Below are 26,550 nucleotides of genomic sequence, written 5' to 3' on the forward strand. Positions count from 1 at the left end.
GGCAAACAGAAGCTACCTGACTTGTCCAGGGTCGCACAGCTAGTAATTGTCTGAGGTCAGATTTGAACTCATATCTTCCTGACTCCAGGTCCAGTGCTCTATCCACTTACATAATCCCTTCATTTTATAAATAGAGGAAACTAAGGGAAGGGAGATGACTTGTCCAGGGTCCTATGAGTACTAAGTGGCGGTCTAGATTCAAAACTGTGTCCTCTAATTCCAAATCTAAGTTCTAAGTCTCTTAGAAAGGCTTATGAGGTTCTCCCTTGCTCAGAAAAGGAAACTGCGATCCACCTTCCCTGGTCTGCAAAGGAACTTAGGTGTCTTCTTGCCTGAGCCCATTCCAAGACTGTCTCCCATCACTCGCAACTTAACTGAGAAGTCAGCCTGAGAAAGGCCCCATGGGAGATGTGAATTCCTTCTGCCAGCTTTCTGAAGACTGAAGGGGCTCACAGCTTTCCCTATGCCCAATAGAAACTCACTGGTCACAAGGAATATTTCACATTTCTGGAATACTCCCACCACGAACTGATGGTGAGAGGCCTCTGAATGTGGAAGACCTAGGTTCAGGTACTCCCTCTGATACATTCTGGCTGTGTGACCCTGAGTAACTCACTTACCCTCTGTGGGTAAGTGATTGCCAGGCAACTCTGTAAGACCCTAAGCTGCAGAGAAGGCATCTATTTGCATTGGTAGAAGAAGTGATTCACCAGGAGCTTCCCTAGTACAAAAAAATTACAGATTTTGTAAAATAAAATGGTAGCTAAGGCAAGCATTGTTTTACACATAAGGAAATCCAACTCAGAGAATGAAGGGACCCAACTGGAAGCATTAAGTTAGTAAGTGTCAGGTCAGAGATCCAAAGCCTCGTCCTCTTATTTCCAAGCCCAATGCTCTAACAAGCAATTCTGTGTTAAAAAAATAATAATAACAATTACATAAAGGATAAAATATCTAATTTTGTGCCAGGAATCATTGGAATAAAAAATATCAGGAACTAGAAGTGCCTTCTAAAACAGATCCCAATATGCACAAGTGTCACATCTTCAGGGATTTAGGCCTTGTTTGGAACTGTCACAGTGGCAGGTTTTCCTGACAGCTTCAGCCTCAACATGAACAAGGGCTTTATTGGGGGACTAACAGAGTTTCTCTGGTGGTGGTGATTTTCAGGCCAACCTTTGATCTGAAAATCATCTTTTCTCCCCACCTTCTTCCAGATTTAAGGTTGAAGGGAAGAGAAAGGGAGTGAGGAGTAGAAATCAAGCAGCTAGCCCTCAGCCCTCTTTTGCCAGACCTCTCGTCCCAATAGGATTGCATTTGCCTGCTCTTTTGAGAGGGGAGAGAGACAGAGACAGAGGAATACAGACACAGAAATAGAAACAGAAACAGAGAGACAGAGAAAGAGAGACAATGAGAGAGACAGAGAGAAACAGAGACAGACAGAGAGACAGAGACTGAGAAGAAGAAACAGACAGGTAGAAACAAAGACAGAAAGAAGTATGAGTAGCATAATAAGAAACATTTACAACATACCTCCTCATGCTGTCAATAAGGCAAAGAAAATGGAAAGGAACATCAGTGAGGGGCTGGGGCTGTATCCATGGAGACAGAGGCCTCCAGCAGATCCTCTCTCAGCAATAGTTGGTGCTAAAAGCTGGGGTAGCTTGGTTTTTACCTAACCAGGAAAATCTTCCTTTCTGGGTCCCATCTCTCCTTCCCCCTCCTGATTCCTTTAAAAATGTTTATTATTTTTTAAAAAAAAGAAAAAATGTTTATTATTTGGTCTTCCTGCTAGGCACCAGGCAATAAGAAGATTCTCTACTCATCTTCTCACAGTCAAACTCTGGCTAGTGATTGAGCTGGAATAAGGAGCAGGATGTTGGGGTCAGCTTTGTTTGACTGGAGAGTGTGTCTGGCATTGGGTCTAAATCCTAGCCTTTGTCAAGCTTGTGGTCCTGGAGGTAGGGGACATGTGGGGAGGCTTTCCATCTTCCAAGGATGGGGTCCAGCACAGAAATGTCAGTTGGTTTTTTGAACCTTAAGTTGGCTCTTAATTGCCCAAGATAAAGAACTGGGGGTGGGGAGGGTAGAGTTTTGATGGACCAAACAAGAAATATAACATTTGCAAGTCCCCAGGAAAAACCTCTTCATCTACTGCCTAGTCACCTCTGTAGCTAAGGATCCTTCTAGAGCAGGATTTCTTAACCAATAAACTTAAAAAATTATGATGACTTTATGATAACTGTATTTTGATATAGTTTGATTTCCTTTTTAATCCTATATATTTTATTTTATGTATTAAAAAACAGTATTCGGGGCAGCTAGATGGCGCAGTGGATAAAGCACCGGCCCTGGATTCAGGAGGACCTGAGTTCAAATCCAGCCTCAGACACTTACCACTTACTAGCTGTGTGACCCTGGGCAAGTCACTTAACTCCAATTGCCTCACCAAACAAACAAACAAACAAACAAACACAAAAAACAACAACCAGTATTCTTAAAAAAGGTTTATAGGCTTCCCTAGACCTTGACACAAACAAAGGTAATTCTGGGGGGTCATTTGTTCCTAGAGACCTGTTGCTACAATTCATAATGTGTCACTGGAGTGCAGGAGGAGATTCACAGCCCTACTTATCTGGAACAGAGGGAGGCAGAAGGGGGCAACAGTTTCTCTTCATTTCTTGAACTGAAGGGCAGTGGAGTATGAGGGAAGAGAGTGCTGGGGGCTGGAGATCTGGGTTTCTATCTTAGCCCTGTCACTTACTAGCCCTGTGACCAGGCACAAGCATCTTCAACTCTCTGAACCCCACTTTTCACATTTGTAAAATGAGGGTCCTCATATTTGTACCACCCTCCTTGCAGGATTATTATGAGGAAAGCACTCTGTAAAAAAAGTTCTAGAGAAATGGGAGCTATAAACATTTTACTGGGGTTTGGAAGTAGGGCTGAGTTATAAACCAGCTCTTTTAAATTTGCTTGTTTGGAAAGAGAATTAATAAGAAATTGAAAGGTGGATCAATACTTTAGTTAGCCAACATCTCCAGGGAAGGATAAGCAAATTCTTCCTGATCACTGAGTCTAACTCCTTAAGTAATAAAACTTTTTTTTTCTTTTAGCTGTGAACTTTGGGGTGAGGAGAAGGGGGAAGATTGAAAGTCTTGTAAAAATGTGTAATGTAGTCCCCTGACTTGATAAACAGCACATGGGGATGGGGATGGACCTGTTCTTTCTTTGATATTAGAAACTCCCATGTGAGAAAACTTCCTCCACCAATTCAGGTTGGCACCTTCTCTGGGACTTACAGTCTTAGAACTGCCTGGGGCCACTGAGAAATTAGTTGACTTGCCCAGGGTCACACAACCAGTCAGCAAACATGTATTAATGTCAGAAGTCATATTCGAACCCAGATCTCCCTGTCTTCAAGACTGTCTCTCTCCCCACCACACAGTGCTCCCTCTCTAAGCATAATGAATGAGAGGGAACCTTTTCTTGTTCTCTTTGTTTCTAATTCTATTTGATAACTGATATTTCTAATTGTGCCTCAAATAGTGGAAGTTACCAGAAGGGAGATTTGGATTCAATATAAGAAATATGTTTAAAATTTTTTTTCAATATAAGAAATATTAACCATAATAAAAAACACTTTAAGATTTTTGAAGTAGTAACCCTGTCATATGAGCAGTGCAAGAATTATTCCCATTCTATAGATGAGGAAACAAAGTCTCAGAGAGATGAAGTGACCCATACAGTTTAGTGTCAATGTCACGATCTGAACTCAGGTCTCCTGCTTCCAAACCCAGAAGGCCTTTCACTACACAGAACTTTTTAAAAATTAGGGCTTTTCGGGGCAGCTAGGTGGCACAGAGGATAAAGTACCGGTCCTGGATTCAGGAGGACCTGAGTTAAAATCTGACCTCAGACATTTGACACACTTACTAGCTGTGTGACCCTGAGCAAGTCACTTAACCTTCATTGCCCCTCAAAAAAACCAAACCAAACCAAACCCAAAACCAAAACCAAAAAAAATTAGGGCCCTTCTAGAATGAAACAAACTACCTCATCAGGTTGTCTTCTGCTCCATTGTCCTGGAAGTGTTCAGGCCAAAGCAGTATGAATACCTCTCAGAGATGCTGTAGAACAGATAGAGGCCTGCTTGGGGAGGGGGATGGGACTCAATCATTTCTGAGATCTCTTCAACCTCAAAGATTCCTTGACTGGTGCTGTAGTGCAGTGGGGTCCTCGGGGGCTGTTGAGGTGTACTAGGATTTATTTTGCCTTTCTCCTTCAGGCTACTGAGCTATTTTAATCAAACAGTCAACATGCATTAATTAATCAGTTTCCTCTCCTGCCTTCTTGGTGTCTGTCTCCGTTCTCCTCTGTCAGCCAGCAGGCCTGCTGTTCTCTGCTTCTGTCCAGACTTATCCTCTCTGATGCTTATCTCACCCATCTTCTGCTTGCTTCCCCTACCCTCTGCCTCCATTTTCTTGCTTCTCTTCTCTCTCCCTGCCTTCCTGCTCCATCCTCCCTTTTTTGGCATTGGTATCATCAGGGCTAGGCTTCTCCAGCCACCCCTAGCCAGCGACAATCCTCCTTTCCTTCCAGCTATTGAAACAATGGATAAACTTGCTCACATCACCCCTTTGGCAGCTAGGTGGCACAGTGGATGCAGCACTGGCCTAGAGTTAGGAAGACCTGTATTCAAATCCAGCATCCCATACTTCCTAGCTTTCTGACCCTGGAACATTCATTTAACCCCCGTTTGCCTCCATTTCCTCATCTGTAAAATGAAGATAATAATAACACCTACCTCCCAGGGTTGTGGGGATCAGATGAGATCATAATTGTAAAGTCCTTATCATAGGGCCTGGAACATAGTAAGCACTATATAAATATTAGCCATTGTTATATTCAACTATTTTCTCAGGCATTTGAGGCCTCCTGGCATCACTTAACTTTTACAGGTTTATCTCTGCAAGACTCAACTAAAAATCATCTTATATCCATTTTCTATATACTATATGTGTACATGTTGTCTTTCTTGGTAGGATGTAAGTTCCTTGAGGATAGGGACTGTTTCACATTGGTCTTTGTGTCCCTCGTGGGTACTAGGATTGGGCAAATAGTACACACTTATTAATAAATTATTAATTAATGCTTATTGATTGATAGGATCAGTCAGTCAATCAACTTGCATTTATTAAGCATCTACTATGTAGTGGGCCTTTGGCGCTAAATGTTGATAGATTGATCTCAACCTACCATCCTCTTGGAATACTGTTACTCCTTACTCTCTGCCTCTCTGTTGCCCCTCCTCTAAACACCTTGTGTTTTCACATCTCTCTGTCTCAGTTTTCACTGTCTTCCATGCTGGAATAGTCCATGTTCTCTCCTTCACCTGGGAATTCCTCCTCCTCTTCTAGCACTATACTCAAATGTTACTTCCTTCATGAAGCCCTCCTTGAACCAGCCAATACAGAGAGTTACAACTTTCCTTTTCAGACTTCACAATATAATACTTTGTGGAGCTCTCAAAATGTACTTATTCTGTAATATTGTATACTATAGATATCTATTTAGGGGTCTCACTCCCTTAGACTGCAAGAGCCATGAGGGAAGGGGTCATTTTGTCTAAATGTTGTTTTCCCTCCCTGCTTCTGCCTCTACATAGTGGCCTGCACCAATCAGACCCTTTAATTTATATTTGTTCAATTGATCTTAATTGCTACTCTTCTTCCTAACCTTTTTCACTGACTTGAATGTTCCCCACTGTTCCAGATGGCTGAGGGTTCTTTACACTTGACAGCTGATAATTGACACGTTACTGTATTTGTAAACAGATTCAGAAGATATGGAATTCTCAATGTGGGAAAACATGTTTTATATATCAGGAAGAATACTGGACTGGGAGTCAGGAGATCTGGAATCTAGTTCCAAGGAATTCTAGTCCCTGAATTCTAGTGCCACTAAATTACTGTGTGACCTTGAAGCCCCTTTCTAAGCCTCATTTATGAAATGAGAAGCTGGTCTTGAAGGTCTTAGCTAGACCTTCTATTACTCTGACTCTTTCCCAAATTTAATGAGGAAAAAAAGATGAAAGTAACAAATTTTGATGCAAGTTTTCAATGTAGAATAAATGCTGAACTTGGAGTGAGGAGACTTGGGTTCAGATCTTAGACCTAATACTTAACTAGCTTTGTGACTTGAATAAGTAATTTCCTTTTCCTTTTTCTACAGATATATTTATTGCCTTAAGATTGCATGGCATTTCACTTAAACTAAAGAATAATCTAAGGCTGCAAAAAACCATTTAAAATCAGTCATCAGGGGCAGCTAGGTGGTGCAGTGGATAGAGCACTGGCCCTGGAGTCAGGGGTACCTGAGTTCAAATCTGGCCTCAAACACTTTATACACTTGCTGGCTGTGTGACCCTGGGCAAGTCACTTGACCCCAATTGCCTCACTAAAATAAATAAAATAAAATCAGTCATCAAATAGAACTTTCTAAAAAAACCTATCTTTACTGCTTTCAAATGAATAATAAATGATTCATTACTAAAAGTTATTCAAACTAAAGTTCTAAGTTTCCTTTTCATACATTTCCTTTGGAAATCTTTGGGTGATCCTTGCTGAATAGGTGAGCAGAAGCTTATGCTATGCCAAATAACTCCCTGGTTGATTCTGATAAGCTTGCTTCCAATGTCCCATTGCTTTCTCCAAATAACCTCACCAAAGTACTAAGAATCAGATTGGGGGTGAAAAAGTTTTCCTTGACATGATACTTTTGTTACTGCCTAGGAAAAAGAACCCCAAACATATTAAAACAGGGTTATTAAACTCCTTCATTAGGAATCTACGCAAAATGCTTTATAACCCACCAAAGCACAGTGGAGATAGAAGGGCCATGCTTGGCTTAGCTGAGAGGGGTGGAGGGCAGTCCAGAAGTTGAACTAATTTATTTTGTGTTTTTGCAGCATTTTCTAAAGTTTTCTTTTCCACTCTTCGTAATCCTGTTTCAAATATCCACTTTTCTGCTTCTTACAGGGAGAATGCTTCACCTCTATTCTCTCCTTGGAATGTTTAACTATATCTTCTGTCTTTTAGCTGGTTTGCTAGGTCCTCTCTTAATTTGCTGTTCAGTTTTTTCCAGTTGTTTACAGAGCCAAATCAAATACAGCTCTATTTATACTAGATGTGGCCACCATTTTGCCTTTATCTACTTTTAGCACTGGGACCAGGAATGATGACAATAGAGTAACTGTTCTGAAAAAGAGGCGTAGATAAATCTAGACCTACTTTTTGCATCTGGGGAAGAATGGTTTCATACCCTTGAGAGATCTCTGAAGCAATATTTACTGCCTTCATGAAACTAAACTGTATTGCTAAGTCTTTCATGTTCAGATTTGAATTCAGGCTTACTTAAGACAGCTTTGATGATTCTTCTTGTTCAATGAGGAGAGAGTATAATGAAGTTCTACCTAAAAGCCATAGAATCCTAGCAGCAGCGAAGTCCAGACATGTGACCGCACTACTTATTTCCATGGTATGTGAAGGAAATCCATCGGGACAGTCACAGGCACTCTTCTGTGTTACCGAGCATGGCAGGTTCTATGATTGACAGACAAGATCTGAAATGTCTGCTGGGTCTGGATTCCATGATGTGAGGATAATGGGGCTCTCCCCAGGCCCTCTCATTTAAGGGACAGAATGTCACAAGTCAATTCAATCAACTGATAATCAATAAGCATTTATTAAGCTCCTACTATGAGTCAGGCTCTAGGGATACAGAGACCAAAAAAAAAAAGCAGACTCTGCTCTTAGAGAACTTATGAATTCTAATGGGGGTGGCAAATGTACAAATATAGATATATACACTATACATACAAAGTAAATACGAGGTAACCTTACTATACCCCACTTTTACCTAGAATCTGATTTCTTTTAAGACCTGACAGCTTAAACTTTAGAAGACAAGCCTTTCATCCTTGTTTTGGTATTTCTCTATTGTGATTTTCATCTGAACGAAGGATGGTGAGTCACCTCTACCCCAGAATCTCTACCATGTCTACATTTTCCTACCATATCAAATATGCTCTATGGTCTCTCTCTGTCTTAATCGTGTATTGATCGATGACTCTGGACATTGTGACTTAAAAACCTCCTCCACACTTACCAGTCTTTTGTTCACTTGCAAGTAAATGTTCCTTCTGTGATCGCCAGTGATGACTGGGGGAGCCTAAGGTTTCTATTCAAGACACAGAACCAACAGCGACTAAGTGAGTCATGTGGAGCACCAAGGGGCTGGCAGCAGGAATTAGCATTTTTATGTTATGGTGTCATTGGTAATTAAATGTCAAGGGACTGAATGGGTTCTCATGGCAGACCAGGGGCTTCAGTTCAAAATTGTTCAAAATGATTAGAATCTTTAAAATAAGAAGCAAATGGCTGTTCAACTTTTAAAACTTCATATGATACATATATAACCTATATTGGATTGCTTGCTATCTTGGGGAGGAGGGAGGGAGGGGAGGGAGGGAGAAAAAGTTGAAACTAGAAATCTTATAAAAACAAATGTTGCCAACTGTCTCTACATGTAACTAAAAAATAATAAAATACTTTTATGGAAAAAAACCTCATATGAATAAATGGTCTTTGAATTCAACATAAGGAATAGAAAATAGCTTGTCCTTGTGTGGTGTGTTGCTGCAGGAAATAAGATTTGTTTGTAATGTTAAGAGGAAACTAAATTATGCAGTAATATGTTAATTCAATTCAACAAATATTCATTAAGTGCCTACTATGTGCAAGATATTGTGTCACATAAGCAGTAGAAGCTACCCCTTAGGACACAGAATATTTAAAATGGGGATTAAATATATATATATAATATATGATCTAGTATTTTTATTTCACAGATAAGTAAATTGAGGCCCAGGGGTGGCTAGGTGGTACAGTGGATAGAGTGATAGGTTTGGAGTCAGGAAGACCGTAATTCAAATCCAGCCTCAGAAATGTCCTAGCTCTGAGACCTTGGGCAAGTCATTTAACATTTGTTTGCTGCTAGAGAAGGCAATGACAAACTAATCTAGTATCTTGACCAAGAAAATTCCATGGACAGAGGTCCATGAGGTCATTAAGAGTGGGACACAACTGAAAAGACTGAACCACCACAACAAATTGAGGACTAGATAGGGGCCTCTTTCCTAAGGCCACACAGTTGGGAACCCATAGTTTTAGATCTATCTCTTTTTCAGCCTTTTAATCTAGGACTCTTTTGCTTACATCCAATCCAATAAATATTTATTAAGCACCTACAATGTGTCAGGCACTTTACTAAGCTCTAGAGATACAATTAATAAAACTAGTCCCTGCCCTCAACAATCTTACAATCTAAAGGGGGAGAAAATAGATAAAAGGAGCTAGGAAGTCAGGAAGACAGAAGTAGACCAGGGTTATTCAGTGAGAGATCATCTTGTTCTGTAGAGTTAAAACCAGTCAGAACAGCAGATGTAAGACGAAGTGATCTGAGAGTTCAGTTTCTGGACTTTCTATAAAGGAAGGCATTGAGAGGAGTTTGGTACTCTGCCCTCCAGCCCTCCAATCAGAAGGATGAAGAGTCCATCAAAGCTCTTGTTAGCAGCAAGGCAGTGAGTTTAGAACTGATCTTATCCTAGGAGCATCTAGCTTTATAGAGTTGAAACCAGCCAGGGCAGCATATGTAAAGTGAAGTATTCCCTTTGCTTACAGACAGACTTTAAGTGACCTGCCCAGGGTCACATGGCTAGTAAGTATCTAAGGCCAACTTTGAACCCATAGCATATAAATCTTGTGATATAGTTTTATTGGTAACCCCAGAATTTAGCACATTGCATGGTACATAGAAATTACTTTAAAAATGCTTTTTAATTGGTCAGTTGATTAATTGATTAGATTTCACTAAGGTATCTCAAGCAAAAGTCTGAAATTTTAAAAGAACAGAAGTTCATTTAAAAGAATCTTAGAGCAGATTGCCTAACCTCATTAATTTAAAAACAAACTTGGGCATTTTAGGCCTATCTACCAAGAATGAGTAAAGTCCCCACAAGAATTTTTTTGGAGCTGTGAGTGGGAACCTTCTCTATGCTAAGAATGTAATCCAGATCCCAGGAGTAGAAGCTTCTTTTGGCATGGTGGAGAACAGTGACTTAAGAAACCAGGGAATAGGTGTAGCCTCATGTTTCAGTGTTTATTTGCTCATTTTTTCCCCATTATATCTTAAAGACATATGGGCACTCCCTTCATGATTCAGACCACAGCCTCTATAATTTACAGAGAGTTTCCCGTTCTCATGTACAGCCTGTAAACATTAGACGTAGGATCATAGATTTGGAATTAGAAGCTACCTATGACCCCAAAGCCAGTGCTCTATTCACTATGGCCTGTCGCATCTTTATTGCCTACTGGAGATGGGTTATTAAGGTCAGAAGGCAATTTTATTAATAATACAAATAACATCTTCAAATGGCATCGTGTTGTATTATTAACAAAATGTTGTCATGACGACTACATATCTTGATGCTTCTGCAACAGTACCATGAGATTATCAAAGAAGTTATTATTATTATCTCAATTCTAAAGATGGGGAAACTGAGTCTCGAAGAGGTGAAATTACTTGTCAATGTCTCAAGCTAGTAAGTGTCAAAACCAGAGGTAGAACACGAGTGTCCTATCTCCTGGACCAATGATCTGTCCACTATGCCCCATTGCATCTCTCTATAGTTACAAGGTATCTAACACATAATAGGCACTTAGCAAATGCTCTTAAATTATGGAACTGAGGAAGAAGGGAGTCCAAATCTTAGAACTTAGAGTATGAGTGTAATTAAGAGAATTCACGACAAGGGCTCTCTGGAGACCACGTTTTAGCTCTCCATCCAACTTGATGCTGTAATGTCCTCTTATTTGAGACCCAGTTGGTAACCTTCCCCAAAATTCATCACCTGCTTGGCTGCAGGGTGAAATTTTTAGTTATAGTATTCTCAGGAGTCATTTTGCTAAGTCCTAGAGGATATGTTATTTCACATTGATGGAGGGAATATAGGCACTAAAGACAAATTACAGGTTTTTGAAGTAAGTGAAATAAGATTTGTTTGTAACATTAAGAGGAAACTCATGCGGTAGTTAGAAACCTGGCCTTGAAGTCAGGAAGATCTGGGTTCAAATCCTACCTCAGATTCTTCCTACTTGAGTTACCATAGGAAAGTCACAAACCTCTATAAGTCTCAGCTTCTTCATCTGTAAAATGGGGATAAGCATCTACCTCACAGGATTGTTTGTTTGTTTGTTTTTGTTTTTGTAGGGCAATGAGGGTTAAGTGACTTGCCAGGGTCACACAGCTAGTAAGTGTCAAGTGTCTGAGGCCAGATTTGAACTCAGGTTCTCCTGAATCCAGAGCCGTGCTTTATCCTCTGCATCACCAGCTGCCCCACCTCACAGGATTGTTATGGGGACCAAATGAGATAACCTGGAAATTGCTTTGCAAAACATTATAACTCCAGAGAAATGCTAGATATTATTGGTATTAAAGGTAAGGATTCAGAAAACACTGGACTTGGAGCAAGGGAACTTGGGTTAAAATCTTGGCTTGACTACTGACTACCTGGCATGACTGTTACACATTTTGAGCCTCAGTTTCTCTATCTGTGATACAGGTATGATAATACTTGCACCACCTCTCTCACAAGGTCATAGTGAGGAAAGTACCTTATAAGTGCTATGGAAATGGGAATTACATTACTTTGTATTCCCATCATTTAGCACAGTTCCTTGCATGTAGGAAAATTAAAAAGTAGATGTTGAATGAAATTAATGAAAGAATCAATGGTACTGTGCCATCTGAGTCCTAGATCACCAAAACTATGCCTGGAAAAATTAATTTGTGTGTTTGTAAGAGGGAAGGACTGAAACAAAAAAGACGATGGTCCATTGAAGTTGGGGCAGGATGCTGTAGATCAGAGAACAGTCATGGGCTGGTGTAGTTGATATAGTCTTGCTGGGGGGGGGGCAAACTCATATTCCAAAGAGTCCACAGTTGTACCTCCAGAGGATCACACGAACGGTGGTCCCTGTGAAGAAGCAGCATTCTCCCATTGGGAAGAAATGCCCTACCCTGAGGTTGGCACTCTGAAACAAAGCCTTCTTTACCCCATGCTAGTTATGACTAGGGCACTTTTAAAAACTGTCTTTCAAGTCATAAGGCTCATGTCTTTAATGATAGGGAAGGTTTTCAATGCTCTTGACAGCGTAACTGCTTCCAACTAACTGTCCTGTATGGAACTTTTGGATGAGATGAGTAATGAAGGCCTTGATATATAGGTGCTTGATCCACAGACACTCTGAGGTCTGACCAGATCTGGCTTTACTTCCATGTGAAGGGCTGGCCTCATGGCTAGAGGACTAGTGCTGCCTCTTTGAGTCTAGATGCAACCAGAGAAACTGCATTCTGGAACTTGGAGACATCTTGAGAAAGGAATGATGCACAACTGTGTGTGGGTGATTGAAATACTATCTCCAAAGAAGGTCACTCTTCAAGTTCAATTGGCCTCTAACAGAGGCTCCCTCCCCTACCCCATCGAGAAAAGCTAAATGGAGCATAAAATCAACTCCACCCCCACCTCCACCTCCGAACCATGGAATTAATAGTCAAGCTCTATTGTAAGTGTTGGTCCCAAGGGCCAAAGCTAATGGTGTGAACTGGAGAGGAGAGCTTGACTATAAATTTAGAAATTCTAATAGCTGCTACCCCACCCCTGCCCTGGCACTAATATGGTATTTAGTAGATTGACATTAAGTCCAAATTTCAATAAAATTCCCTTCGGGATCTCAACTAGCTATCTTTAGATCCTGAAGGGACTCAGAATATTCTGCTGCAGACTTTTTTTTTTTTTAACATCTTAGCCACCTTGCTATCAATGAACTGGGTTTGCTGCTTTATCATGGAACATGATTTCCTCTCCAGCTGTGGCTCCATCACTTACTAACTTTGTGACCTTAGGCAAGTTACTACCTTGGTGAGTCTCAGTTTCCTGATCTGTAAAACTTGGAGATATTTCTCTCTTTCTACCTCATAGGATTGCTATGATGCTCAAATAAGGAAATGGATCTCACATGGAATTGTATAATTGGTAAAACATTGTATTCATGTAAGGGGATTCTGTTATTGTTGAAGTAGCTGAGCTGCCCAATGAATGAAGATAACAGAGATGTTGTGTTGTCTAAGAATTCACAGAAGATTAAAGTGGACTGACTTTAAAGAAAAACAGATGTCCTTATCTGAATGGGAGCACACTCACTTTTTACAGATTATAATTGGTTGAAGGATAAAGCAACTTGGATTGAAGTCAGGAAAACTCATCTTCCTGAGTTCAAATCAAGCCTCACTTACTAGCTTTGTGACCCTGAGCAAGTCACTTAACACTGTTTGCTTCAGTTTCCTCATTTGTAAAATGAGCTGAGGAAGAAAATGTCAACCCATCCCAGTATCTTTGCCAAGAATACCCAAACATGGGGTCATGAAGAGGCAGATAAGACTGAAATGACTGAGCAACAGCAAATTGGTTGATAGTTGCCTTGGAAAATATCCTGGGGAAGATCCTGCTTTGCTAATCTTAGAAAATGTGCATAGAATGTAAGTTCTGGGTCAACAATGAAACCCAAAATCTGATATATTAACCATTAACAATGTAATTTCAGCACTTAACAGTTTGCCTATACATTGAGGTTGAGGACCTGTTTCCTACATGGACATGCCTCAGTCTCAGAAAGTATAAGCTATTTCTTACTAAGACACATACCAGATGATGGTAAATCCTCCTTACATGCACACACACACACACACACACACACACACACACACACACCCCACAGGACCTTAGTTCAAGAGGCAGTATGATATAGCAGTGGTGTCAAACTCATATAGAAACAGGGGCCATAAAATGGACCACATGCTGACTTAGAAAAACACATATTGATATTTTCTCTGTTCTATTATATTTTGTTAAGTATTTCCCAATTGCATTTTATTCTTGTTTGGGCAGCACTTAGTAATGAGGGCTACATGTTTAATACTTCTAGGGTACAGGATGACAAGATCATAGATTTAGATATGGGAGGAACCTTAGTTGTCTTGAGTAGAAACCTTTCTTTTTATAGATGAGAAAACTGAGGTGCAGAGAAGTTAAAGTATTTGTCCCAAGTCACAGAGCTGGGCAGGCCAAGTTCCTCTGACTCCAAATCCAATGCTTTTTCCATTGTATCAAATAACACTGAATGCACTGGGTAGGTGGGGGGGGGGACACAAGGGAGGAGGAGGTGTCAAGCTCCCCATGTTTGAATCTTGTTTTTTTTTTCTCTTTTAAATCTTACTTCTTGGGGCAGCTAGGTGGCACAGTGGATAAAGCACCAGCCCTGGATTCAGGAGTACCTGAGTTCAAATCCGGCCTCAGACTTTTGACATCTACTAGCTGTGTGACCCTGAGCAAGTCACTTAACCCTCATTGCCCAGCAAAAAAAAAATCTTACTTCTTTTTTAGCTATATGGTCCATTGCTAGATTGGAAGTCTGGTAACTCAAGGCTACTACTACTACTAATTTTATATAGCACTTTATATTTATATAAAAATTTATATTTTTCATATATTTATATGTGTATATGACACTTTTAATAATTTTATTTATATAGTACTTTATATATTTCATATATGTTTTTATATAGCACTTTAAGGTTTACAACATACTTTACTTATGTTATCTCATTTGAACCTCACAACACATCTGGGTATAGCTAATGCAATAGATAACAAAGTGAGGGTTCAATAGGATTTTTGTAAGGGGAGTAGGGCTGGGAATGACAATTATATTGCATTTACTATCTGCCAGGCACTGTGCTAAGTGCTTTATAAATATTATCTCATATAATCCTCACAATAACCCTGCAAGGTAGGTGCTAATATTATCTCCATTTTATACTTGAAGAAACTGAGGCAAACAGAATTTCAATGATTTGCCCAAGGTCACACAGCTAGGAAGTGTCTGAGGCTAGATTTGAACTCAGGTGTTCCTCTTTCCATGTCCAGCACTATATCCACTATACCACATAGCTATCTCTAGCTAGAGCATTAGACTGAAGCTAATTGGATTAAGTTCATTGAGAATGATTTTGAAGTCTCACACTTAAGTCTTAGTTCAAGTCTCACACTTAAGTTCAATTTTAAAAATCCAAAATGGAGGAGGCACGGATAGACAATAGTTGTTCTGAAAAATATCTGCAGGTTTTAGTAGACTATAAGCTCAAAATGAGTGTATGTGGACAGTCAACATGTGAGTTTGATGTGGGGATAAAAAACAAAACCCAACAAAACCAAATGTTATTTGGGCCTACATTACAGGAGGTATAGCTTCCAGAAACAGAGAGGTAACAGACCCACTATGCTCTGCCCTTTTCCTACTTTATATAGAGTATTATATTTAGTTCTTGACATCAAGGTTTAAGAAGGACATTGGTAAGATAGAGCATGTCCAGAGGAAGGCCTTAGGAGGGTAAAGGGTCATGCCATATGAGGATGGGTTGAAAAAAATGGGCAAGACATTGGCCTAGAGAAGAGTAATTATTCAGAGGGGGCACAATAACTGGCTTTAAGTACTTAGGGACCAACACATGGAAAGAGCATTAGATTTGTTCTCTTTGGTCCTCTGGTGCCAAACAAGGAGCAAAATGTGGAAGCTGAAGAGCTAAATTAAAGTTTCAGGACAGGAACAATTCTCTAACAATTTAAGTTCTCTGAAAGTAAAATGTTCTGCCTTAAGAGGGGGTGGGTTTCTCCTCCTTTGGACTCTTCAAGCAGAGGATGGATGACCATTGGTTAGGCATGGATATTCTTTTGGTGTGGAGATCGCAGCAAATGGCCATGGAAATCCCTTTTACGTCTCTTACTAGATAAGTGACCTTGGGCAAGTAATTCTACCTTTCTATGCCTTAATCTCTTTCCTCCAAAACAGGAGATGGTGGGACTAGTTAGCTTCTGAGGTCTCTTCCAATTCTAAAGCTTTTGACCTCAGGGGAAGAGTAAAATAGCATCCTTTCATCTTTCCTTCTCTCCCAATATCATTGGTCTTGGTGCCCCATCTTGTCCTCAGCCAGTTGAAAACATGGCCTTTTTATGAATAAGATGGCCCTTTAACTTCTAACTTTTAAACTAAATAACTAGTGAAAGTCACATGATTACTTAGAAGACAGCCACTATAAAAACGAGAGAATAATTCTTAAGTGTTTAGATTGAAAACTGAAGGGTATTTCTAGTGGAAGCAGAGAGCTCTCAACCAGTCTGATGATGCTGTCTGGGCTATGACATCAGCACTTTCACTGAAAATATCCTGATAGGTAGGATTACTGAGACAGACCTGGGAATTCACTTCAGGCCTGAATTACAAACCAAGTTAAGTCAAAACAATTCCTTTGCTTTCAACCTTCAAAGAATGATGGAATCTTATAATTGGAAGAGATCTCAGGGAGCCTCTAGCCCAATCTGTACCTAACAGGAATACTCTCTATAACATTCTTGGCAAGTAGTCCTCCATGCTCTGTCTGAAGAGATACAATAATGGGAAACTCATTACCTCCAGGGACAGCTCATTCCAATTTTTGGATGGTTCTAATTATTGGGAAGTTTTTTCCTCTCACAAAGTTTAAATTTGCCTCTCTCCAACTTCTACCCATTGTTTCTAGTTCTGACTCCAGAGGCTGAGAAAAATTAACCCAGCCTCTCCTCTACTTGACAATCCTTTATGTATTTATCTATCATTACTCCCTCACCTTGCCTTCTTTTTTCCTAAGCCAAACATACCTATTTTCGTCGATTAATAATCACCAGATATTTCCTCTGTGCATTATTTTGTATTTTAAAATATATCTTATATTTACTTATCTGTATACATGTTGTATCTCCCCTGATAGAAGGAAGTTCCTTAAAGCAGGACTTTTGTTTTTGTCTTTGTATTTCTAGTATCTACCATAATGTCTTTCACATAGTAACACTTAATTAATGCTAAACGAATGATAACAGTCGCATGGTTTCTTGTCCTGGTAACTTTCCTTTGAGCAAGCTCTAATTTTCAATTCTCTACCTAGAAAGTGACACACAGAACTGAATCTGATCTTCCCAATAGAATCTAACCAGTGAAGAATGCAGTGAAGAATCTCCCTCTATCAGGATAGAGGGTTCACCTTGAACCAAGAAAGACCTGGGTTCAAATCTTGATTCAAATCTATACAATGTTTTCCTGATTCTGCTCACTTCACTATACATCAGTTCATATAAATGATTCTGGGAAAGTCATTTAATGCCCTAGTGCTCTGGGTAAAAGTATTTTATTATTTTCCAGTTACATGTAGAAATAGTTTTCAACATTTGTTTATATAAGATTTCCAATTTCAAATTTTTCTACCCCCCCCTCCCCTAGACAACAGGTAATCTGATATAGGTTATATGTACATAATAATATTAACCATATTTCTGCATTAGTCATGTTATAAGAGAAGAATCAGAGCAAAAAGGAAAAACCTCAAAACAGAAACCAACAGCACCCAAAACAAAAGAATAGTATGGTCAATCAGCATCCATATTGCACAGTTCTTTTTTTTTCCTGTATTTGGAGAGCCTTTTCCATCATGAATCCTTTGGAACTTTCTTTGTACCATTGGATTGGTGGGAAGAATCTAGTCTATCACAACTGATCAACACCGATGTTGATGATACTATGTATAATGTTCTTCTGCTTCTGCTCATCTCATTCATCATCAGTTCATGCAAGTCCTTTCAGGTTTCTCTGAACTCCTCCTGCTCATCATTTCTTATAGCGCAATAGAATTATATTACATTCATATACCACAACTTGTTCAGCCATTCCCCAATTGATGGACATCCCCGCAATTTCCAATTCCTTGCCACCACAAAAAGAGCAGCTATAAATATTTTTGTACATGTGCATCCTTTTCCCTTTTTTATGATCTCTTTGGGAAAAAGACCCCAAAATGGTATTGCTGGGTCAAAGGGTGTGCACAGCTTTATAGCCCTTTGGGCATAATTCCAAATTGCTCTCCAGAATGGTTAGATCAATTCACAGCCCCACCAACAACGCATTAGTGTTCCAATTTTTCCACAGCTTCTCCAACATTTATTATTTTCCTTTTTTGTCATATTAGCCAATCTGATAGGTGTCAGGTGGTACCTCAGAGTTGTGTTAATTTGCATCTCTCTAATCAATAGTGATTTAGAGCATTTTTTCATATGGCAATAGATAGCTTTGATTTCTTCATCAGAAAACTGCCTTTCATATCCTTTGACCATTTCTCAATTGGGGAATGACTTGCATTCTTATAAATTTTAATTAGTTCCCTATATATTTTAGAAATGAGGCCTTTATCAGAAGTATTGGCCATAAAAATTATTTCCCAGCTTTCTGCCTCCCTTCTAATTTTGAATGCATTGCTTCTGCTTGTACAAAACCTTTTTAATTTAATGTAATCAAAATCATCCATTTTGCATCTCATAATATTCTCTATCTCTTATTTGGACATAAACTGCTCTCCTTTCCAAAGATCTGAAAGGTAGACTACTCCTTCTTCTCCTAATTTACCCATGGTATCACCTCTTATGTCTAAATCATGTACCCATTTTGACCTTATTTTAGTATAAGGTGTCAGATGTTGGTCTATGTCTAGTTTCTGCCATATCATCTTCCAGTTTTCCCAGCAGTTTTTGTCAAATACTGAATTCCTATCCCAGAAGCTGGAGTATTTGGGTTTATCAAACAGTACATTACTAATGTCATTTATTACTGTGTCTCCTGTGCCTAGCCTATTCCATTGGTCCTCCACTCTATTTCTTAGCCAGTACCAGATTTTTTTTTTTTTTTTTTTTTTTTTTAGGCAATGGGGGTTAAGTGACTTGCCCAGGGTCACACAGCTAGTAAGTGTCAAGTGTCTGAGGCCGGATTTGAACTCAGGTACTCCTGAATCCAGGGCCGGTGCTTTAACCACTGTGCCATCTAGCTGCCCCCCAGATAGTTTTAAGACTATAAATTAAACAACTCAGCTCCTTGCTACCTTTCCAGACTTTTTTACATATCGCTCTCCTCCAGCCATACTAGTCTATTTGTGGTTTCTCACATATAACACTTTTCAATGGCTACCAGGAATGCTTTCTCTTCTCATAGCTGCCTCTTGGAATCCCTGCTTTGCTTCAAGATTCAGTTCACCTATGCCCAAAGGGCTATAAAACCATGCATACCCTTCAACTCAGCAATACTACTGCTAGGTGCCTGTGTCCTAAAGAGATTTTCTTAAAAGGGAAAAGGGCCTATTTGTACATAAATATTTATAGGAGCTCTTTTTTGTGGTGTTTAAGAATTGGAAATCAAAGGGGATGCCCATCAATTGGGGAATGGGTAAACAATCTGTGGTATGTGATTGTGATGAAATATTATTGTGCTATAAGAAATGACAAGCAGGATGACTTCAGAAAAGCCTGTGAAGACTTATATGAACTGATGTATAGTGAAGTGAGCAGAACCAGGAAAACATTGTGTACAGTGGCAGCAATATTTTGCAATGAGGAACTGTGAATAACTTTGCTATTCTCAGCAGGACAGCGATTCAAGACAATCTGGAAGGACTCATGATGAAACATACTATCTGGCCTCTAGGGAAAGAAATTATATTGTCTGAATGCAGACTGAAGCATAATATTTTTATCTTTTTTTTTGTCATTTGTTTGTTCATTGGTTCCTTTCTACCTCCCTTTCTTTATTTTCTTGTACAAAATGACTAATATGAAAATGTTTTACATGATTGCATGTGTACAACCTATATCAGATAACTTGTTATCTAAGGGAGGGGAGAGGGAAGGGGAGAGTTTTGAACTCAAAACGTTTTTAGAAAATGTAAAAAATTGTTTTAACATGCAATTGTGGGAAAAATTATTAAAATGAAAAAAAGATTCATTTCACTCACCACCTTCTGCAGAAGGCCTTCCCTGATCTCCTAGCAGCTAGTGCCTTCTCCTCCAAGGTAATCTTGTATATGGTGTCTATATATGTATGGATAAATATACCCACATGTGTACATTTTATATACCTATATATGGATATGTCATTTTCCACATTTGAACATAAGTTTCTTGAAGACAGGGACTACAGTGATTCAGGTTTGTCTTTGTGTGTTCAATGCGTCGCACAGTTTGGCATATAATAGGTAATTCATAAATACTATCTTGTTTGATTCTTAATTCACTGATCATGACAATTTACAACGAACTTTTTGCTCAAGCTCAGCCCCCTTTCCTTGACAGGTTTTTTATTTAGTTATTCCCCCAAATCTCCCTGGGTTGCTGACTGTAGATTCTCAGTTTACAGATGTGCCCTTGCTTCTGGCTATTTTCCTGTACTCTGTATTTGCTAAGTTAGGAAGTGATTTCTACCTACTCATAAAAGGACTGCACTCACTTCTTGCCCTTTAAGGTGTCATAATGAATATAATGCTGGAGATTGTCTCATCCCACATGGTTCTGGGCCCCATGGGTCATGATCCCCAGTAGACCTCAGATGGGACCCAAAGGTGCCCAAAAAACTATCAGGGTAGTCTCAGGGGAACAGGAAAGGTTCCATTGGTCCTTTATTATGACAGGTTCTTGTGTGTCAATAGTGAGTGCAAAGAAGCTGACAGCCAGCCTAGTCAGGCATTGACATGGGCACAATCTGAGGCTGAGCCCAGACATCCCCTACCCAGCTCAGCAATCCTGTGGCACAGTCTTGAGAATAAGTGACCTGGGCTTATCCTACAGCATTTCCATATCAACCTACCTGGGGGGGGGGGGCGTGAATATAGAACCCGATTCACCTGGATCATGGTTAGGTCAAGAGATAAGCTTCCTAGTGAATGGACTGTGAATAAGGCTGTTCCTTTAAGACCAATTTGCTAAAGTTGGGTTGTGAAGGAGACAAAGTTGTGTGCAGTCATTTATTTTCCAAGCTTGCAAGACTTCCCAGGGACTGAGGCAGTGGGGAAATAATGATTAATGAAGGCAGAGAGCATGAGTCATTTCATCCCAGCATATCTCAGCATACACTCTACTAGCTTATTAGAAATATTCATCAGCCAGGAGAAGGAGGGGGAGAGGAAGGCAAGGAAAAAGCATTGTCTACAACATTGCATTTTGGTTTGAAATACTGGAACAGGGGTCTGGGTCTGGAGTAGAGTTAGTGCTTAATGGAAGGAATCCTTGACCTTTCAGACTTTCAGACAAAGCTTAATGAATCCCCCCATGAGAGACTAATATGTAAGGGGATTATAAAATGGGAAAATTATTTGTCAATCTTTCAATGTATATTTATTGGATGCCATCTGTGTGCCCAGTCCTGGGCCACACATCCTGCAAGGATGTGTGAGGATGCAAAGCAGTAGAAAACCAGGTCCCTACCCTCTGGAATTTTGGACCCAGTTGGGGAGACAATTGGTGTGTGTGTGTGTGTGTGTGTGTGTGTGGTGTGGTGTGGTGTGGTATGTGTGAGCATGAGAGAGAGACAGAGAGACAGAGGACAGAGACAGAGACAGAGAGGGGGAGAGAGAGAAAAGGAGATAGAGGGGAAAAGCAGGGAGAAAGATGAAGAGAGCAAGAGAGGGAGGGAGAGGGAAAAGGAGAGAGAGAAAGGGGGAGGGAGAGAGGGACAGACAGAGACAGACAGACAGACAGACAGACAGAGACAGAGAGAGATCACTGTAAAGTAGCATGTGGCCACAGAAGTTTTCTGTGGGGGATGACTTAAATGGAACTACAGAACCAGAGAACTGGACCTGGAAAGGACCTCATTCATATAAATTCAGTGATTATTAAAGCATGTCTAGTGACTCTTTCAGGGGATCCACAAAGTCTAAACACTTTTCCTAATAATATTGAGATGTTTTCATTTTCAATACGGTAAATATCAATAAAGGACACATAAACCAAAGCTCTTTGGAAGGGCGGGTCACAGTAATTTTTTAAGAGAATAAAGGGTTCCTGAGACCAAAACGTTTGAGAGCCATGGATGTGGTTCAACCTGCTCATTTTAAAAAATTAGGAAACTGAGGCCCAAGTTGGTTAAGTGACACACAGAAGCACTATTTGAACCTGGAATCAGTGTCCTTTCCCACAGGAGAACAAAAGGGATGTAGACAAGTTGAGAACCGATAAAAACCATTCTGGTCAAGGGAACATGAACAAAGGCACATTGTAGAAAATCAGTATAGCCTTGATGAAAGACAATGAGGTCAGCCTAAATGGAATGGAGGGTGTATATGGGGAGCAGTAAGAAATTCAGTTGGAAGATTAAGGTGCAACAAGACTGCTGGACTTGAACATTTGGTAGAGGAGTGTGGAGTTGATGGAGGCTACACTAAGGCTATGCTGTAGCTTCCTGAATAGAGGATTTCTCAGATTTTGATCATTGTTTACAGATTCAGGTTTTGGACACCTGTGATTTTACTTATTATAAGGAAATTCTCTATAAGAAAGGTCATGAAGGTTGGTGCCTCCTCTTTACCTTGTAGTACCAAACAATTGTGGGGGCTGGGGAGGCACTGAGAGGTTAAGGGATTGGCTCTGGGTCACACAGCTAGTCAGTGTCGGAGACAGGACTAGAACCCATATCTTTCTCTACATCCATCTCCAATATAACAGGTTACATCTCTATTTAAGGAATGGTTTTAATATTAGAGAGATGCTTTTCAGTATGATGACAATGTAATGTTGCCTTGAGGCAGAAAAACCATAGACTATTAGAGTTAGAAGGAACCTTTGAGTTCATCTCCCTTTATCCCTCATTTTTACAGGTGAGGAGCTGCAGTCATTGAGAAGCTAAGTGTCTTGCACAGGGCCACACAGGCAGAGCTGGCCCCAGCATCTCAGTCTCCTGACTTCCAGGCTAAAGCTGTTTCTACTATTCCAGGCTGCTAAGCTGTCTAGTTCCCTTCATTCCCTAAGTTGCTGGAGATATTTGGCCTTTGTTCACTGAACGCACCAGACGGTGAAAATGTTTGCGTGTATTGTTTGGGAAATAGAACAGACAGACCCCATTTGACTGAGATTATTTCAGGAATTTTTTTTCCTCTACCTTCCCATCCATATACAGAGTGCAGCTTCTTGCTGTAATTCCTTGACATCCTTCTGGAGCTATCAGATGGGCAAGTTTGTAGCTGTCACTCATTCCTCCAGCCTCCTGGCTGAAAGTACTCTGTGCATACTAGATTTGGAGTGAGAAGATCTGGGTTCCAATCCTAGCTTCCCTGCTTGTGTGACCTTGGGAGAATCATTTTTAGCTTTCATGGGCCTCAGTTTCCTAATATGCAAAATGAAAGAGCTGGACTTGCTGATTTCTCACTTCCCTTCCAGGTCAGTGTCCTAGGATGCAAGGGCAGAGAATTTGTTCAGGACCTGCTGGGGTCATCTGATTGGATCCCTTGCCTACAATTGGGAGAATGTCTAAACTCTTCAAGAAAGGTATTTGTCCTCAAGTTTTCTGGGGACACGGAGTCCTCGATTTTCCATTTTTGTATGTTTTTATCCCTGGTGGTCAAGAAGTTCTTCCTAACATCCAAAGAAAATTGCTCCTGCTACAATCCATTTCATTAATTTGCTTTGGGCAATTGTTGTTTTTAAGTTTCTCCTCTCTTGGTGTTATTCAGTCATGTCTCTTTGTGGCCCATTTAGAGTTTTCTTGGCAAAGATACTAGAGTGGGTTGCCATTTCCCTCTCAGTTCATTTTATATATGAGGAAACTGAGGCAAATAGGATGAAGTGACCTGCCTGGCATCACCCACCTAGTAAGTATCTGAGGCTAGATTTGAATTCAAGATTCCAAATCCAGTGCTCCATCCACTGTATCACCTAGCTGCTCCACCATAAAAAGTATCTACTGATAAAAATGTTCAGGACCTCTAATAACTTTGTAATTCTTTCCCTTTGCTATTGCAAACACATTGACTTATTTGTCAGTAGATACTGGAGAATTAGTAGAGTATTAGAACTTCCAATTTGGAATGGAGCTCTGAGGCTGTCTAGTCCAATCCGTCTGTACCTGAGCAGGATTTCTGACTCCACAGCCATGAGATTGTAAGCTCCTTGAGGGCAGGGACTGTCTTTTGCATCTTATTATATCCCTGGCATTTAGAACAAGTGCCCGGCACATAGTAGATACCTAATAAATGTTTATTAATGTGTTAATTAATAAATGTTTATTTATTGATTGGACTGGAGTTCATTACAAATCTCCTGGGACAAAGAGGTCATGGGGAGATAGCATTGTATAGAGCAAATCATCTCCCTTTCTCTAAGCTCCAGTTTTTAGTAGCTGTGGCAGCAAAGAAACAAGACAAATGGACCCTCCAAACATTGATTTCTACCTGACTTGAATAATATATCAAATGCCTGTCACTTAATCACAGGAGCCTGGAGGTTCAAACACCTGAGACCTTGGATTCCTAGGTGACTCCAACTTCTCTAAGTGCCTGTAATTGGAAATAAAATGGGAGGAATGAGTCTGAATAGCTCCTTACAAACCATCTACGCTGTGCAAGTGAGGCCCTTTCCGGAAAATTAATGAAATGGTTTGAAGTTGGCTGGCTATGAAGGGCTCTCAGCTGTGGCTTAGCAACCGCCCCAGCACAGGCCTCACCACAAGCAAAGGCCCAAGGAAAACCCTTGTCTGGAGAAGGATCAGAGAATGAAAAAGAAAGGTGTTTTCCGGCTCTCCAGACTTGGATTACTACTGGTCTCCCTGCCTCCTACATCTCCCACTTTCAAACCATGCTGAGAAATGGATTTTCCTAAAGCATCACACAGATCTAGCAATTTCTTCTTCATCTCTCTCATGTATTAGTCAAAGAATTTTGCCTATTATCCCTTTACTAGAGTGTTGACTCTACAAGAGAAGAGATTAGGCTCTACCTAAACTTTGTATCTCACACACAGACACACACACACCCTGTACCTGGCTGTGCACATGCAGTGGACACTTACATGTTTGTTGAATTAAATGGAAAAGAAGAGACAAACTGAGGAGACATTGTCTCTTAAGTGTCAATGTGAATTGAATGGATTGAAGGGAATAAACTTGGGTGGGGAGGTTACAGATCACCATTCTAATCCAACTCAGATGCTGACCATGGCCCAAACAAGCCCTCCTTGTGCATTCTTGCTTGCAGGCCTTTGCCCAAGCTGTTCCATCTGCTTGGCCTGTCCTTTCCCCAATCTCCATCTATTTAAATCTTACCCATCCTTCTGCATGCACCTATTATTCCCACTTATACATGAAACATTCCTGGAGCATAAGTGGCTTGAGCACTGTGCTCCAAGCATTGAGCCAACACTTACTTTCCTCAATGATGAACTCTTACAACTTTTACTGGCCATACGTCTCCTGTGGCATAGCCTGCTGGGTGTTGTGCTTATTAGTGCAGCTGGGTGGTACAGTGGATAAAGTGCCAGGCCAGGAGTCAGGAAGAATCATCTTGCTGAGTTCAAATCTGGCCTTAGACATTAGCTGTGTGACCCTGTTTACCTCAGTTTCCTCATCTGTAAAATAAACTGGAGAAAGAAATGGTAAGCTGCTCTTGTATCATTGTCAAGAAACCCCAAACAGGGTCATGGAGAATTGGACTCAGTTGAAACAACAGAACAACAACAATAATAAATTGTGGTTATTGGTGGACCTGTTTTAACTTGCCAAATATATGTACAATTCCTGAGGGTATAGACTATCCTACACATCTCTGTTCCCAGCCCCATCATAGATTTTAACAGTGATACATAGTAGGTACTCAATAACTTTCTTTTAAAAAAAAATCTTAAAAGTATTTTATTATTTTCCAATTACATGTAAAGATAGTTTTCAACATTTGTTTTCATAAGATTTTGAGTTCCAAATTTTTCTCCCTCCCTCCCCTCCACCCTCCCCAAGACAGAAAGCAATTTGATATAGGTTTTATGTGTGTGTGCACGTGTGTGTATACACTCGCCTTAAACATATATCTGCATTAGTCATGTTGTGAAAGAAGAATCAAAACACAAGGGAAAAACCTCAAAAAATAAAAATAAAACAAAACAAAACAAAGTAGAAACAGTATGATTCAATCTGCATTCAGATGCCACAGTTCTTTTTTTCTGGATGTGAGATCATCTTCCATCATGAATCCCTTGGAATTGTCTTGGATCTTTGCATTGCTAAGAGGAGCTAAGTCTGTAACAACTGATCATGGCACAATATTGCTGTTACTGTGCACAATGTTTTCCTGGTTCTGCTCCCTTCACTCAGCATCAGTTCACTTAAGTCTTTCCAGGTATTTCTGAAATCTGCCTATTCATCATTTCTTATAGCACAATACTATTTTATTACATTCATATGCCACAACTTGTTCAGCCATTCCCCAATTGATGGGCATCCCCTCAATTTCCAGTTCTTTGCCACCACAAAGAGAGCTGCTATA

General features: G+C 40.1%; 1 pseudogene; it reads right to left on the bottom strand.

The window, feature by feature from the left end:
• Positions 1–4,060: 4,060 nt before the first annotated feature.
• Positions 4,061–26,550, bottom strand: part of LOC122739101 — a 41,828-nt pseudogene continuing 19,338 nt past the window's right edge.

Source organism: Dromiciops gliroides, chromosome 2 (genome assembly GCF_019393635.1).
Source record: "Dromiciops gliroides isolate mDroGli1 chromosome 2, mDroGli1.pri, whole genome shotgun sequence".
Taxonomy (NCBI): domain Eukaryota; kingdom Metazoa; phylum Chordata; class Mammalia; order Microbiotheria; family Microbiotheriidae; genus Dromiciops; species Dromiciops gliroides.